Source organism: Micromys minutus, assembly GCF_963924665.1.
Source record: "Micromys minutus genome assembly, chromosome: 12".
Classification (NCBI taxonomy): domain Eukaryota; kingdom Metazoa; phylum Chordata; class Mammalia; order Rodentia; family Muridae; genus Micromys; species Micromys minutus.
Window position 1 is genome coordinate 36,949,386 of NC_137981.1, and position 16,329 is coordinate 36,965,714.

A 16,329-nucleotide genomic window follows, 5' to 3' on the forward strand; every position below is an offset into this window, starting at 1 on the left:
CTGAGCCAAGATTTTGGAAACTGAAAACCAGAGTGTACGTGAAATAAGCAAGTGCGTGCGTGACAACTGGCAAGATGGTCGAACAGCAAATTGATGTTGAGAGGACTTTACACCAACCAACAAAAACCAAATACACGAGACTTTTAGCTACCACAAAAGGAGCAGTAAAAAAAAAAAAAAAAAAAATCACCACTAGAGAGATCATAAAATTAGACATTTATAATGCAAGAGAAATGAGTGAAAACATCCTCCTATCTCCTAAGAGGAAAATTAATTTTATATGTAACATTCAGCAAAGCAAAAAAAAAATTAAAATATTAGCAACATTTCCCCTTTATGCAAATAACTACTTATATTTTGACTTAGTCACATTAAAGACAGTAAACAAATCATCTCCACATCATAACATGAGTACATTCAGAATAATTAAGGTTTCTCAACATGTTAAATCCCTGCAAATGACTCAGTATCAATGAATTTAGAATGCCGTTGGTTTTCATTCAGAAAACAAGTATTTATTTGCTTTATATCAATGGGAAGTTCAAGCTAATATGAAAATGTAGAGTGCTTTCTCATACCAAGTAATTCTAATTTTGATAAACACTGCTAGAAAAACATATGTATTTAAAAACAAAACATCTTAAAATGCATAGAAATAAAAATGTGGAACAGATATGCTTTGAATGTGAAAACATAAATGGATTAAGTGCTTAATCAATAGTGTTAGAAATAAAATTTCCAACACTTAATTACTGCCAAATACTAACCGGGGTCTGTTCTGTTTCCAGGCCTCCTTAAACAAATGCCAATTTGTAGGTATCAAAACCCCTGCAACTTGATAATAAGATAAGCAAATAATGCTCCTAAGGAGGCTCAGTCCCTGTTCCTCTGTACATCACTGCCAAACAAAAAACCAGTTATCCCCGCTCCTGCCTCACACAGGCCACGGGCCTTGTCTCCTAAAATACTCCAGTTTTTCCACACTTAAAAATTGATAGAGAAAGAACTGTCCTACAGCTGACCTCTGCCCTTCTGCCTTTAGAAACTTGTAACTGGGGAGTTATATTCTATTTAGCTATTTTCATGCACACTAATACGGACATGATCTCAGTTAAAGGGACTTGAGCCTCAAGTGCTACCTTCATCCTTGCCAAGGTAGATCATCAGAATCTATATGTTAACGTAGCCCTTAAACACCCACACACGTGCTTGTTTCTGTGACCTCCACCCCCTTCTTTTAAGGTTAGGATCTTTCTATCTGGCCCTGGAAGCTTTGCATCTATGATCCTCCTCAGTCTGCAGAATCCTGGGAATAGACATGCATCATTACACCGAGTAAAAGTCTGTTAATGACACCCAGATCCAGGCCAGCATCTCATCAGCTTCCCTAGCACTCTTTCAGGAAACCCAAAGTTAAAATGATTTTGCCTTTTACAATTTTTTGAATTTTTTTGGAATTTTTAAACACTTGATTTATTTTACTTCATGTATACGAGTGTTCCGCCTCCACTTACACCTGTGCACCATGTGAGTTCAGAAAAGGGCCTTCTGACCCCTAGAACTAGAGTTATACATGGTGGTGAACAGTAATGTGGGTGCCGAAAACTGAAACCAGGGCCTCTGAAAAAACAAGGGCTCTCAACTGATGAACCATCTCTGCAGCCTCCAATCTATCTATCTACCTACCTACCTACCTACCTATCTATCTATCTATCTATCTATCTATCTATCTATCTATCTATCTATCTACCTACCTACCTACCTACCTACCTACCTACCTACCTACCTACCTACCTACCTACACTTTTCCAGTGAGGATTTCTCTGTGCAGCCCTGGCTGTCCTGGAACCAGTTCTTACCTTGAACTCAGAGATCTGCCTGCCTCTGCTCCCCTAGTGCTGGAGTTGAAGTCATGCACCACCTCCACCTGGCCCAACTTTATTTTTTAACAACTATATAGTAAAAGTTTTTGAGAGGATAGATAGTATGTAAAGACGTCACTCTAGTGGTGAGCGAGAACAGATGTTATGTGCTCGTAAGTCTGGAGGGGGTTTTGTTTTCTTTGACAGTTTTTAAGATAATGGACCAAGAGTGTAATTATGTGTGTTTTTATGAATGAATTCAGGTTGTTCTCAGTACATCAGCTCTATGTGCTCCTGTTAACTTTGATTGGGACATCTCTCACTGAAGCTCTGCTTCATTCATACGCTTCAACAAAACAAAACAAAGGAGGCACAGATTGAATTCAGAAGCAGATGAGAACCCAGCTGACCTTTGCTGTCATACATTAAAGACATTTCACTGTTTTTTTCCTCCTTTTATAAATCTTCACAAATACATTCTTATGCTAACATAAAGCGAGTTTTATTACAGCTATCTTCAAGTACACGAGCTATAAAGACTATCTCCTTTTCATTTCCGATGTAAGGGTCAACAGCCATAACTCACTAAGCAATACTGTATTTAAAGCCAGCTATACCACTTCTCACGTGTTTAACCATTTTTACATTAAAATGGTTATAAAATTTGCTGATGAAATCAAGCTTCACTTTTAACATTTAAAACATCTCCTCTACTTTTAAATCCTAGGGAATGATATATCTCCATATTAGTATTTTATATAGCTCAGTCTCTTCCCTGTGTAACAAAACAGTCAAAAATAAATTCCAGAAGTAAACCACACAGAATAACACACAATAAAAATGGGCAGCCATGTCTGTTTTTAACACTTGGTCTCATGTGGTATCTTTTTTTTTTTTTTTTTTTTTGTCTAAAAAATGTTCTGTGGCAAAAGTTAGTAAAATGATTTGTACGGACATTTGTGGGTTTTGAATGAAGGACACACGCATAATGTAACATAACTGACTAAACTTGTTGTGAGGTGAACAGGGAGGTTCTAGTAACATGGTTTTAAAGAAAATATTTTCCATCACTGTCAAGAGTTTCTTTATATTGTTAGATATTGAAACTGTGTATTACTAAATCTATAACGTTGAAACACTTTAAAAGCCATCATGGAAGCTCTTAATACTACATACCAGTTAACCTAAATGAATCACAAAAGCCTTACGGTTGGTGGGAAAAAATTATGATAAATATAAGCAATATATTATAATAAAGATGAATGGTAAGTGAAAAATTAATGTTACATTTAAATGCATTTCTGAATATTGTACAGAGCAATGAAACTTTAATTAAAAAACAACTTTAAGCAATACTTAATCACTCATTTCTCTCCCTTGCTGCCAACTTGTATTCTTCAAACACATAAAACAGTTTATGTTATTTTCCCAAACAATAAAATCATTTATCATAATTTCACTATATTTATTGCTAGTCTTTAAAGATAATTTATATTTTCCAACATAGATTAATTACAAAAGCCCTTGCAGAAACTACACAGCATACAAATGAAGCCCTGAGACGGACAGGGTGGATCGGTGAGCACAGCCATCGGTAAGCTAAATCCAATTAAGATTAGCCATTATAAATTTACATTTATGGTATTCAGGACACGTAAACTAATCTGAAATGTATAACAAGGACTGATAAAATCCTAATGTACCTGACGTATAACTTTACTTATGGAACATCTAAGATACTAGGCATAGGTCACCTGGTTTTCTGCATTGTTTTATCTGTCAAAGAGAACATGTCTGAGAGATGTCATAACCAGGAGTTACAGAGGTAAGGTTATGATAAGTAATTCCAGGGAAGGAGAACTGACAAAATAAAGATGGTTTTAAGGTGGCTCTCCCCCCGCCCCCCAAAAGAGAGAGAGAGAGAGAGAGAGAGAGAGAGAGAGAGAGAGAGAGAGAGAGAGGAATTTTCCAGCCATTCTCCCACCAACCCCCATGATGTGTTTGATATTTTACCTTCATGTGTGTCTGGGTACCGCTTGCTTGCCTGCTTTCCTCTAAGGTTAGAAGTGGGTGTCAGATATCCTAGAACTAGAGATACGAACTTCTGTAGGTGCTGGGAATCGAACCTACATGCTATGGAAGAATAGCCAATTGCTCTTAACTGCTGGGCCATCTCTCCAACTCTCTTAACATTCTTCATCCTCCTAACACTATCCAAGGTTGCCTGGCACACTCCAACACCGTTATTACTCACAGAGTTTTGCTCTGTAGGGCAGGTTGAACGTGGACTCTTGATCCTCTGTGTCAAACAACCCAGTGCCGGGATCACAAACATGTATCACTATGCCTGCAGAGCTCACCTAGCATTCAGTAACTTTCTGACACAGACTCCATCTTAGACTGTGGGAACAGGTCTGGGGCCAAAGTCAGTTAGAGCAGGCCCACTATGGCATAATAACCACACTGAATACTGACTACGGAACCACTAGGACAGATGCAGAAACACAAGAATATAAACCCACTAGCTGATGGCAGCCATCCTTTCCTGCAAACAGAACTGACACGGAAGAAAACAACCTAGTAGTTGAAATGATTCTAAATAATAGTATTTGCCCCACTGAGTTATGCTTTACCTAAAGCCATAACTGGACCTTTTTACTAAATTCCCACTTGTTTAACAGACTTGAGCTATGGTTTTGTCACTTGTACAATACGCCATCAATAAAAAGTTAATGGTACAAAGCAACTTCAGAAATTAAAACATTTAATCATTCCAAATCTGGAATCTTAAAATAAAAGACAGAGCCAGGAAATTGTTTTTGGTATCTCAAAAAGATGAATGGAGTTATATACTGGCCTGGGATTAGAAAAGCATGGAATTCTACACTAACCTGGGGTAAGGTGACGTGGATAATCTCGTGCTGGGATTACAAGCCTGTGCCACTGTGCCTGCACAGTAGTTTATTCCACATGGCTGAACCACTTCAAATCTGCTTGAAATGATTCTAAATAGAAATACAGTTTACACAGTCTTTCATTTACAAATTACAAAAGAACTGATTGTGACTTACACAATATAGTTTATTTGGGAGATAAGCTGCTTTCAAATAAAAAGTACCTGGGAAAACTAATCAAAATAATCACTGAAGGAGAAAAATCCAAGAACTACAATATTATCTTGAAATAGACTCAATAAAAGACAATTCACTTAAGATACTGAAACTATTCAGCAGCCTTCAAAACAGGAGTGTAAGCTCCTGGCGCCACCTAGTGTCCGGCCTTAGCCACTATGACTTCATCTTCAAATTCCTTTTGCAGCTGAAGAACACAGGCTAGTCTCCTCCCACTGTTGCTTTGTCTTCATTAATTCTTCTAAAAGGCATTTGATTCTGATTCAGTTCTGCTTATGAGTAGCATCCCAGCGCTCCTTCATTTATATCTTTATCAACAATTGCTTGGTGAGTTCAGGACTAGTTTATCTCATTTTTAAAGATTTCTCCATTAAAATTTTTTGTTTAGATTTATTTATTTTACTTTTCTATGCATACATCTGTCTTTGTGGGTCTCTTGGGAGGTCAGAAGAGTTGTGAATCCCCAGGTGCAAGGATTACAGACAGGTGTGAGCTTGCCTGACTTCGTGCAGGGGACTAACCACAGGTGGCACACGTACATATATCCAGTAAAAGCAGTTCAGAGAAAAATAAGATCAACCTTTTAAAAAACCTCTGGTGTTCAGAGCATCAGGAGATGGCTCAGCTGGTAAAAGTGGATGCTGTGTAAGCACGGTGACCTGTGTAAGAACAGGACAGCAGCTAAAAGGGAGGCACGGGAGACAGCGGTTACCCCAATCAGTGAGCTTTAGTGAGCTCTCAAAAACCTCAGGCGTCCAGTTGTGATGGGGTGAGGAGGCATCTGGATCCTACATACTTGCTGGTCAGTCGATCTACATAAAACAGTGAACTCTTCTGTGAGGGAGGCTGTCTAAACAAGTCAGGTGGAGGGTTAGGAAGATAACTGAGTGGGCAAAAGTGCTAGACAGGGGAGTCTGATGACTTAAGTCTCTGGAACCCCATGAAAAGCTGGATGCCATGGTGCACGTCTGTCATCTCAGCTAGATGAATCAACCTTTGGGGGCTAAGAAGATGTTTCAGCCATTGTGAGCGCTCTTGCTGTTCTTCAAGAGAGGATGGCGATCAGGTCTGAGCACCGGCAAAGAGTGACGCAGAACAGTCTGCAGCTCAAGCTCCAGGTCAGATGCCCATGACCTCCACAGCCACTGCACTACAGTGGGCATACCCGTGTGTACACATACATCTATGCGTAATTATAAACAATAACAACAAAGCTCTGAAAATATCAACTTCTGACCTCCAGATGTACATATATGGGCAAGCATGAGCCAGTTCGAGTGTGCACGTATAGATGTGTGCACACACACAAAAATTACTACAGCTATCTATAATGAGAAGTTAATACAACTTTCATGAGACAGCTTACAACTGAAATTTTAAATGCTAGGTCATTGAGCTATAATTTACTAAAAAGGGTGGCAAAATTTTGTAAAAATTACATGCAAAAATGTTATAAATGTCTTTTTATAGTGGAAAAAAATCAGAAAACCTTGAAGTAACAGGAAACTATAAAGTAATTCACAGCAGTAAAGAATAAAATAGAAAAAAATTACCGAAAATTGCATAACAAAAAATGTCAGGAAGGACATTTTAAGCCTGTCATAATGGCCCATTACATGTTCAGCACAATGAAAAGAAATTCGTGGTGGGATTAAAAAAAAAAAAAAACCGTCAAAAACTACAGAATGCATAAAGCTGGAGAGATGACTCAGAGGTTACCACCACTGGCCACTATTCCAGAGGACCCAAGTTTGTCCTAAGGGGCAGCTCAGAACAATCTATAACTCCAGTTCCAAAGGATGAGACTAACTAGGCATGCATGTGGTAACACGAACATAGATGGAGGAAAACATTCATACAGATAAAACAAAATATGAAATAAATTACAGAATAGTGAGCAGAAAGAGAAAATTTTTAAAGTTCAAAAAAAAAAAAAAAAGTAATTCTCAAGAAAAGAACAGAAACCACGGCATCCAGTCTCCCACGAGAAGCTCGGGTTGCCGAAATAAGTCGGCTTCAGATCCCCGAGAAAACTGTTTCGTCCTCCAGTCCCACACACAAGTGAAATACTAAGCCACTGTGAATGCAGTACGACGTCTTTGTCAAGGAGAAAGGCTGAAACAGGATCTTGCGTAGCCCAGGCTAGCCTTGACATCTGTAGTTAGCCAAGGGCGACCCTGAATCCTAGATCCTTCCACCTCTATCTCTGATGTTAGAATTAACTAAAAAGTATGAATAAATAAGAAAAATAAGCAAATTATTCAACAAAGAGTTTTAAACCAGCTCTAAACAAACAGATGAAGCTTGGCTAAAGCAGAACAAGAAAGAGTAAGACATGTGTAGAAGAAAAGTCATGACCAAGGCTACGGACTTCAGGATAGCTGGAAAATGCACTGCAAACCTTTTGTGCTAGGAACTGACTTTTATTCAGTTACAAAAAATGCTTCATATAAAGAGAGCTCTTGGCATTACAGAGCTTGATGACACTGAAATTAATAGGAAATGAGGACCATGAAGCAAGGAGCACAAGTAACAAGCCATGAAATATGTTTCTTGGTATTACTTGAAATCAAACAGTAATGTATTTAGAAGCAAAACTAGTGATTAAAGGCAGGGGAAGTGTAGGGAAAGGGGGAGATGAGAGAGTGGTGTGAGTCAGACTCATTTAACCACAGAGCTTGGTAAGGAAGGAGTAGCAAGAGTAACAGCACATAATTTCATAGATGAGGCAGCCGGAAGTACTCGGAACAGAACTGCTCTGTGCGAGCTGAAGCTATGGACAAGATCGCTCTGATCTTTCAAGGAAAAGGCATCTCGAGCGTTTGCAGGTTTCCCAGAAACCTGTTACAAAACTGGTTTCCTCAAAAAAGTACAATAAGCCTAATAGACTCCAAAACCCTTAGAACCTTCTTACAAAGACATACAAACTAGGTGAACTGAGAAACACTAGGTATTAGGAACGAGGCTGGGTAAGGGAATTACTAACAATGGGGGTGTACAGAAAGAATGAGTAATGAAATTCAAGTCGAAGAAATGAGTTCAATGAGCCCAGGAATAATAAAAATACATCAACTTTGTAAGGTGTTGCTCACAAGAGAAGGAGAAAAAAGGAAAAGAACTTGGACAACAAATTATGTGTTAAAAACCTTTATAACTGCCAGAGAAATGATCTCAGATACATCTGTGTGATAATATGCATGATTAACAACCACGTAATAGAAAATCATTTAGTGACGGAAGAACTTAATGATGAGGCCACATCCTTTAATCGCAGCACTTAAAAGGCAAGTGGATCTCTGTGAGTTCGAGACCAGTTTGGTCTACAAAGCAAGTCCAGGATAGTCATGGCTATTACATAGAAAATCCCTGTCTTAAGGGGGGAAAAAAAAGGAAAGGAAATGAATGGAAAGCAAAGAAAAGGAAATGAAAGAAAAATTAAAGAAATTAATGATGAAAATGCAAGGGGGTGGGATGGGTTAGAGATATAGCTCAGTTAGTAGAGCATATATTTAGGCCGAACTGGAACTGGTACAGGCAGAAGGAACAAGTTCAAGCTCATGACCCTACATAGTGAATTTGAGGCCAACAGTGCCGGTATGAAACATTGTGTCAAATTTTTGTTTACTTATGTAAAAGACAGGGAGGAGAAAGGGAGGGAGGGGAGGGAAGGAGAGGGGGGAGGGAGAGAGAGGAAGAACCACTAACTGGTCGGCAACTCAGCCTCAAAAACAAATCTCCCTCATCTGCTGCTCATGTGTGGAGTAAAAAGTATACACCACCTGAAACAGCTAAGGTTTGCATAATTAATTTATGTGAATTTTTAAGCCTGCATGAGTTTATGTTTACTACCTGAGAACCAACCATAGCCAAAGGAGATCAGAGGGCATTGGCTGAAACTGGAGTTACAGGTGGTTGTGAGCCATGTAAGGTGACTGCTGGGAACTAAGCCCAGTCCTCTGTAAGAGAGGTAAATATCCCTTAATAATGAGCCATTTCTCCAGCCACTCAATTTTTTTTCTTAAGATTTAACTAAAGAAGAGAAGGAGGAGCAGAGGAGAAGGAAGAAGAGGAAAAAGAAGAGGAAGGAGGAGAACAAGAACAAGAAAAAAAAACAAGATAAGGAGGAAGAAGAGAGAACAAGAGGAGAAGGAAGAAGAGGAAGAAGACGAGGAAGAAGAAACAACAAACCAAGGAAAAGATGCAGACCACATTACTCCTGCAATGCTGGGAATGAAGACGCAGACCACATTGCTCCTGTAACGCTGGGAATGAAGACGCAGACCACATTACTCCTGTAACGCTGGGAATGAAGACGCAGACCACATTGCTCCTGTAACGCTGGGAATGAAGACGCAGACCACATTACTCCTGTAACGCTGGAAATGAAGACGCAGACCACATTACTCCTGTAACGCTGGAAATGGTGGCACCAGCCTGAACACAGGCCTTCTGAAGGTGAGCAGAAGGACGGTGAATTTGAGGCTAACCTGAGCCCAGTGAACTGAAGCCCAGCCTGGAATAAATGCACAAAGACTGACTCTTCAAAAGGCCAACAGGGCTGCATCTACATCATGCAGCTCACCCCTGCCCGTCACTCCAGCTCCAGGAGAATCTCATGTTCTTCGGAGGTCACCTTCACTCACTCGATGCTTCTTACAGAAGACCCTGGTTCAATTCCCAGCACCCACATGGTGGCTCACAACCATCCATTACTCTAGTGCCAGGTGATGTAACTGTCACCCTCTTCAGACCTCGGTGGGCACCAGGCACACATGGTACATACACATGTATGCAGACATGTACTCGTACAGATTAAATAATAAGTCTTTTCCAAAAAGACAAAAGCTTTAAAAAGAAAAAAAAAGCCAAACTACTTTACCCCAAAACTTGTAATATACTATTAGTGCTTAGATTGAATAATCACTATTTTTATCCTTAGCAACTGAACAATAAAGAGCAGCAATATACTTTCACCTTTAAATGAGTAATCTTGGTTTATAAGGGCCAACATGTGAATTACTAGATAGTACAACTCTTCGGTTTTCCCTGCTAATAGCATGCTTCAAATTTTGATTACTTCTAAATCTGTTGTATTAAGTCTGAAACCGATTAATGACGTACTGTATCCTGCTAAGTAGAATTAAATTAGTGTATAATTGATTAGTGTATAATTGAGGCAGTTGTAGATTTATCAACTTTAATTAGGAGAGCTTATTTCAGATAATTTGTACTATAATATAAGAGAAAATAGACACAAGGAGTTCATCAAAGCCCTGAATTAAGATCAGAAACATAAAATTAAAGCTTAGAAAGGACTATATGCTAATACCAAGTTCTATCAAAGTAAATCATTTTAGTCTAAATCCTTTTAGAGTAGAAAATTGATTATTAACCTTTTAGCCTCAAAGTTTCAAGTGATTATACTATTTATGGAAATATAGATAATGCTAAGTTGTGTGAAAGAAGGCATACATCCCTTAAGACCTTGTTTCCCTACTACAGTAAATGAGCCCAAAAGTCATGAGCCATTTACCTTTAATATTTCTCACAACACCTTTAAGAAGTTATTCACCAGTGGGAAAGATGGCTCAGTAGGTAAAGGCACTTAAAATAGAAGCCTCGCCACTTGAGTTCAATCCCTGGAACTATAAAATTCAGTGCAACTTGAGCTGCAAACAAATTATTAAATAAAGAAGGAAGGAAGAAAGATCTCATCAAAGTCATCTTCTGACCTGCACACACATGCCCCTAACATACCCATGTTCACACACACATACAATAACAATTATTATTTGCTATAAGTCTAATCCTAAGAAAAATCAACTAATAAGCAAGTGAGAGACAGCATGTGAGAAACAGAAGATTTGTCTGCGGTTCTCTGAATATTCTTTGGGTGTAGCCACAGCCCTGAAAGTTCTACACATAAATTGCTTACTCCCCTGAGTTTAAAGCCATGGTAATTAGGCTCATTATCTTACATGCTAATGACACAGAGATAATAAGTTTGCCGTGAATAATTCATATAAACAGTTCTCACAGTTATGCTCCTTGCTAATAGTTTATTTACAGTACAAGTTGCCCTGAATTTAATAGTTTAATTTTATTGCCTAGATAAACAGGAATCATTTAGTGTGGAAATCTAATTTACTATCAGTAAGCGATAATCTTAATAATATATTGGTCTGTATATTTATGTAATAAATTTTGCTCCTTCATTATCAGCTTATATTTAAGATTCTGAAACAAATCTTAAAAACTTGTTGAATTAATGTCAAATTAAAAGATGCTTTAGTAACTGGTATTTTTTTTTAAGTAACAGCATTCTGTTAGTCTTGAAATGTACATAAGGACAACTTTAGAATTTTGAATATTAAGATACAAAGGAATGACTAAGATTCCTTATATAATTACTAAGTTGAAATTTTTAACCATTTTTGTAACGGATTTTAATGTCAGTATTGCTGCAATTACATTAACAAACAGAAGACATGGTTGTTTTAATGTCTCTGAAAATGAGTTTCAGAGTTTACATAAACTATAAAAATTCTTAGGTTAAGGTTTTCCTGAATTAGGCTGACTTTAATTTCTCTAAATCAAATGGAAAAAGAAAAAAAGAAAAGAACAAAGGAAAAAAAAGAAAGGTTGTAAAATCTTTGGGGCTCTCACAGAGATCTCTCCTCAATTAATTTTGTTTACAGATTAAAACTGCTCTGACAGAAAGGCTGCATCAATAGAGGAGGCTTCGAGTAACGTTTATCCAATCAGATATGCAAACTCTCTCAGCATCCGAGATGAGGGAGCCGTCACCATCTCAAATTCTGCCAGTCCTCTCAGCAGATAGAATGTTCCAGATGGTCTTGTACTAGCAGTAAAATGCTATGGCATACAGTGGATAAGGGGGTTGATCTTTGAAAAAACTAAGAATTCAAAAACCCAAACACCCAAAACCCCAAATCGTAAGGTAGGAAATGGTCCAACAAATTGAGCAGGGTTCTCAAAAGTAAAAATAGACAATGAGTAAAAAAGACGTTCACCATCCTTAGGCACCAGAGAAATACAAACCAAAACTACATCAAGATCCCAACCCATTTCAGAACGGCTATCAACAACAAACCGAGGAAGGGTGGGTGAGACTTATGCACTGTTGGTGTGCACAATGATACAACAGTAACACTGATATAATCAGTGTGGGGTGTCCTCAAAAGGCTTCATAGGATCTGGCTGTTCTGCTCTTGGGTATATGCCAAGACTGAGTCAACAAATCACACAGACTGCTATCATCACTGTTCATTCACGATAAGACAACGCAGGGAAGCAGCCTAGGTGGTTATCAGCAAATGAGACCTCAAAGACAACATGGAGTATATTATATACACACAGTGGAGTGTCACTCAGCCACCAGAAAGGAAAGTCTTGTCATTTGCGGGACAATGGATAGAGTTGGAGAGGATCAAGCTAGGTGAAGTGAGCCAGAGTTAGAAAGACAAGTACTACGTTTTCTCTTATTCATAGAATTTAGATTTTTTAAAGTATGCATATTGTGTGATATGTAAGTAGGAAGGAAAACTATTAATGCTGGGCCTGTGGTACCAGCCTGTCATCATCATAAGAAATTGGGTCGGAAGCGGCCAGAGGTGACCTGTAAAGATGGTTCGCTACTCCCTTGACCCAGAAAACCCCACAAAATCATGCAAATCCAGGGGTTCAAACCTTCGTGTTCATTTTAAGAACACCCGGGAAACTGCCCAGGCAATCAAGGGTATGCATATCCGTAAAGCCACCAAGTATCTGAAGGATGTCACTTTAAAGACGCAATGTGTGCCATTCCGGCGTTACAATGGTGGTGTTGGTAGGTGCATGGGGCTGGACACAGGGACGGTGGCCAAAACAGAGTGCTGAGTTTTTGCTGCATATACTTAAGAATGCAAAGAGTAATGCTGAACTTAAGGGTCTAGATGTAGATTCTCTAGTCACTGAACACATCCAGGTGAACAAGGCACCTAAGATGCGCCGGCGAACCTACAGAGCTCATGGCCGAATTAACCATACATGAGCTCCCCCTGCCACACTGAGATGATCCTCACGGAGAAGGAACAGATTCCAAAGCCAGAAGAGGAGGTTGCACAGAAGAAAAAGGAGAAGCAAAAGCTCATGGCACGGGAATAAATTCAGCATAAAATAAATGGAGTTAAAGTTAAAAAAAAAAAAAGAAAGAAATTGAGTCGGGAAGATTGCAAGTTTACTACACTGTAGAGAGTTTAAGGTTAGTCTTGGTAACTTTAGTGTGACACTGTCTCAAACAAGAAGCACAAAGAGGTGGGGATGTGGATCAGTAGTTAAGTATCTGCCTAGCCTGAGGCCATAGGTTCCTACCCAATACTGCTAAACAAATAGGTATATAAATGCATAAATTTATTAATTAATAGGAGTATTAAGGGAAGTGGAAGGGAACTCCTGGAAAGGAGAGAAAAAGAAACAATATGCACTTATGCAAATGTCATGGTGAAATCCGGTATTTTGAAAAGCCAGAAGTATTTAAAGATTAACATTTCAAAATTAGGATGTTACCCAAACAAAGAACAGCTCAGAATCACTGCTTTTTACAATAAAGCGTAATGGCCAATCCTACAAAACCTCATAGATAAAATGTAATAAAAATCTCTGATTAAAGTGAAAGGAGATTCAATAGTAACTTTAAAAATATTATGATCAGAGATTGTAACCACATCTATTCTTTTATTCAAACCTGTCTTTTTATGCGTGTTTTTATGGGTTTTTTTTTTTCTTCTATTATCTTTTAAATAGTCACTGGTTATATTAAGTATTTTATCTTCTCTTTCTCACTTTGTAAATATGGTTTCCAAGAACTCAAATACACAAATGCTTACGCTGAACACGTATTCTTGCTGAATGATTATGTTACTAGGAGTTTTGATTCTGTCAAGTTTTCAAATACATGATTCTACCATCTACAGCTTCCTTTCTATTTATTTCACCAAATCTTTGTGTATGTAACCTCTAGCAACGTTGAGTACTGTGTACTATACAACTCTATTACTGACCTTGGGAAGAAGAGATCAGTAGTTCCTCGTAAGTGAGATGCCAGCATTAGGGATGAGGCAGGTAAACAAGGAAATGCATGTGGGGTCTGGTCGTATGCACCTTGACGGAACACGGTGGAGACCAGAGCAAAGTTGTGTGCAGCCACAACAGAAAGTGAGGCTTTTTTTTTTTTTTTTTTAACATTCTGTTCTATTTCCTTGAGACAGTCTTTCACTGAACAGGAAAGTTTGTCGTTTTGGCCAGTTGAGTTAGGCAGTGAACTCTCAGAATCAGCCCATGGCCCAGTTATGGACACACGGAGCCATGTTTAACTTATGTGGGTGCTGGGAATTCTATCTCAGGTCCTCAGGCCTGCAAAACAAGTGCTCGCCCACTGAGTAATGTCCTCAGCACATGTTAAATGTATTTTATCATATCAAAAAGTATATTATTTTCTTAATGTGACCTCAGGCTTTTGCTAACTTCTGGTCAGAGATTTAATTTAGTACATGTAAACTATATTCATCTGAAATTAGTTTAGTGCTATCACTGTAAGAATCAGGGTATAAATGATACATGTAATACACACACACACACAAGATGAAAGGTATCTTTCCAAGGACCATGTAGATGTTAGGCAAGCCGCATTCCACTGAGCTAGATCCCTTAACAGCATGTAAGATCCAGGTGGTCCTGAGGCAGAAGAGCTTTAAGATATGGTAACTAGGCAGCAGAGCAGATCAGTAAAGATATGAGACCTCACCATCCTCTCATTTTCTCAGCCATCAGTGTTTCCTTTTATCTGGAACAATTATCAAAAACATTACAAAACAACACCCCTAATTATAAACACTCGTCAATCTGGGTATACCTAGAATGGGAGTGGAAATTTCCCAGGAGCGTTCATCGAAGTTCATCCTCTGTCTAACCAGTCATACATCAATTATTGCTCAGATATGTGTCCCTGTCTAAACATGACTGGAAAGAAAAAAAAATGGTAATCATGATTGGTCTAGACTAATGAGAATTTACTCAAGTCATAAGCACACACACACACACACACACACACACACACACACACACACACACACACACACTTCTACCACAAGGACACAGTAATGAATGGTTCTTTTGGTTAAGCTTTTTATTAAGGAAATTAGATAGCTAATCTTGACATTAATTATATATTTTTAGCTCTGGCATATATTTGATTATAGAGCAAGGCTAGATGTGGCGTTTAGATCCATTACAGCTCTTTCATTCCACAAGACAGGCAAATAGCATAATAGCTAAAAGTCTAGGCTTTAAAGTTAGATTGACCGAAGTTTAAATACCCATCACGTACTTGTATGATCTTGGTCAATATAGCGCTCCTGAAACTCTAGATACAAGTTTTTTTGTTTTTTTTTTTTTTAACTCATGCTACTATGAGAAACAAGATAATGAAAGTAATGCTTGGCATTTAACCTAAACTTTGTGGGAAGTTGTAAATAAATATTAGTACTATTAACCTCGAACATACTAAAATTCTAAGGATCGAAGTTCTGTGATAACTGTAATATTTAGGTTTTCAAATGAAAAAAGAAAAAGTATTAACGCTTCCCTCCCAGCTTTTCTTCCACAGGTAATTTTCTTCCATGTACAACTTAATGTGTGCAATGCTCCAGTAGCTTTGTAGCTGCAAACCAAACACTGCACACCCAAATGCTTTCCCTCAAATCCTGTGGCTTTTCCTTTGGACGCTAGTGGCATCGGTTTTCCTCTACAGAAATGTCAAGGCTCCCTTTATGTGTCACCTCATTAGTAATTACATCCTGTCAGTTCTGCTGCTGAACTTAGCCGTGGTGCTGATGTTTCTAGCTGGTTTTGCTGTGTTTGTTGGGATGGCCGGTTTGCTTTTATTTTGTTGTTGCTGCTGTTGTTTTTCTTTTTAGAAACAACTTCCACTTTGTAACCTGAAATGGCCTAAAATTATCCTTAGCTCATGTGAGCCTCCAACTTTTGGCAAACCTCCTCCTACCTCACTAGGATTATACTTACACAATACCCCACTAAGCTGAATGCATTTTCAGTCCTGGTCTGGAGTTCCTACTGCTACTACCTTATGATGTGCCCTATATTAGCACAGTAAAGAGCCTTACAGAAATCTTCCAAACTAGCTCATGTAAATGTTTTAATGCAGTCATCACTTTAGCTACTATAAGGCAAAGGATGCTTCTACCAAGAAAAGCAACAAAACGGAGCAACAAAAATAATTCACACATACGCTGCCTATGGCGTAGTTTGCTTTATTG

At 38.4% G+C, this 16,329-nt stretch overlaps 1 protein-coding gene and 1 pseudogene across 4 annotated transcripts in view; one reads left to right on the top strand and one right to left on the bottom strand.

Annotated features, from left to right (window-relative positions):
* ADK (adenosine kinase) overlaps positions 1-16,329 on the bottom strand; it is a 374,447-nt gene that overhangs the window by 288,358 nt on the left and 69,760 nt on the right. The window lies entirely within an intron of this gene.
* On the top strand, positions 12,641-13,159 carry LOC308428126 (large ribosomal subunit protein uL22-like; annotated as a pseudogene). The gene has a single exon. The product of its transcript is annotated as a large ribosomal subunit protein uL22-like (transcript).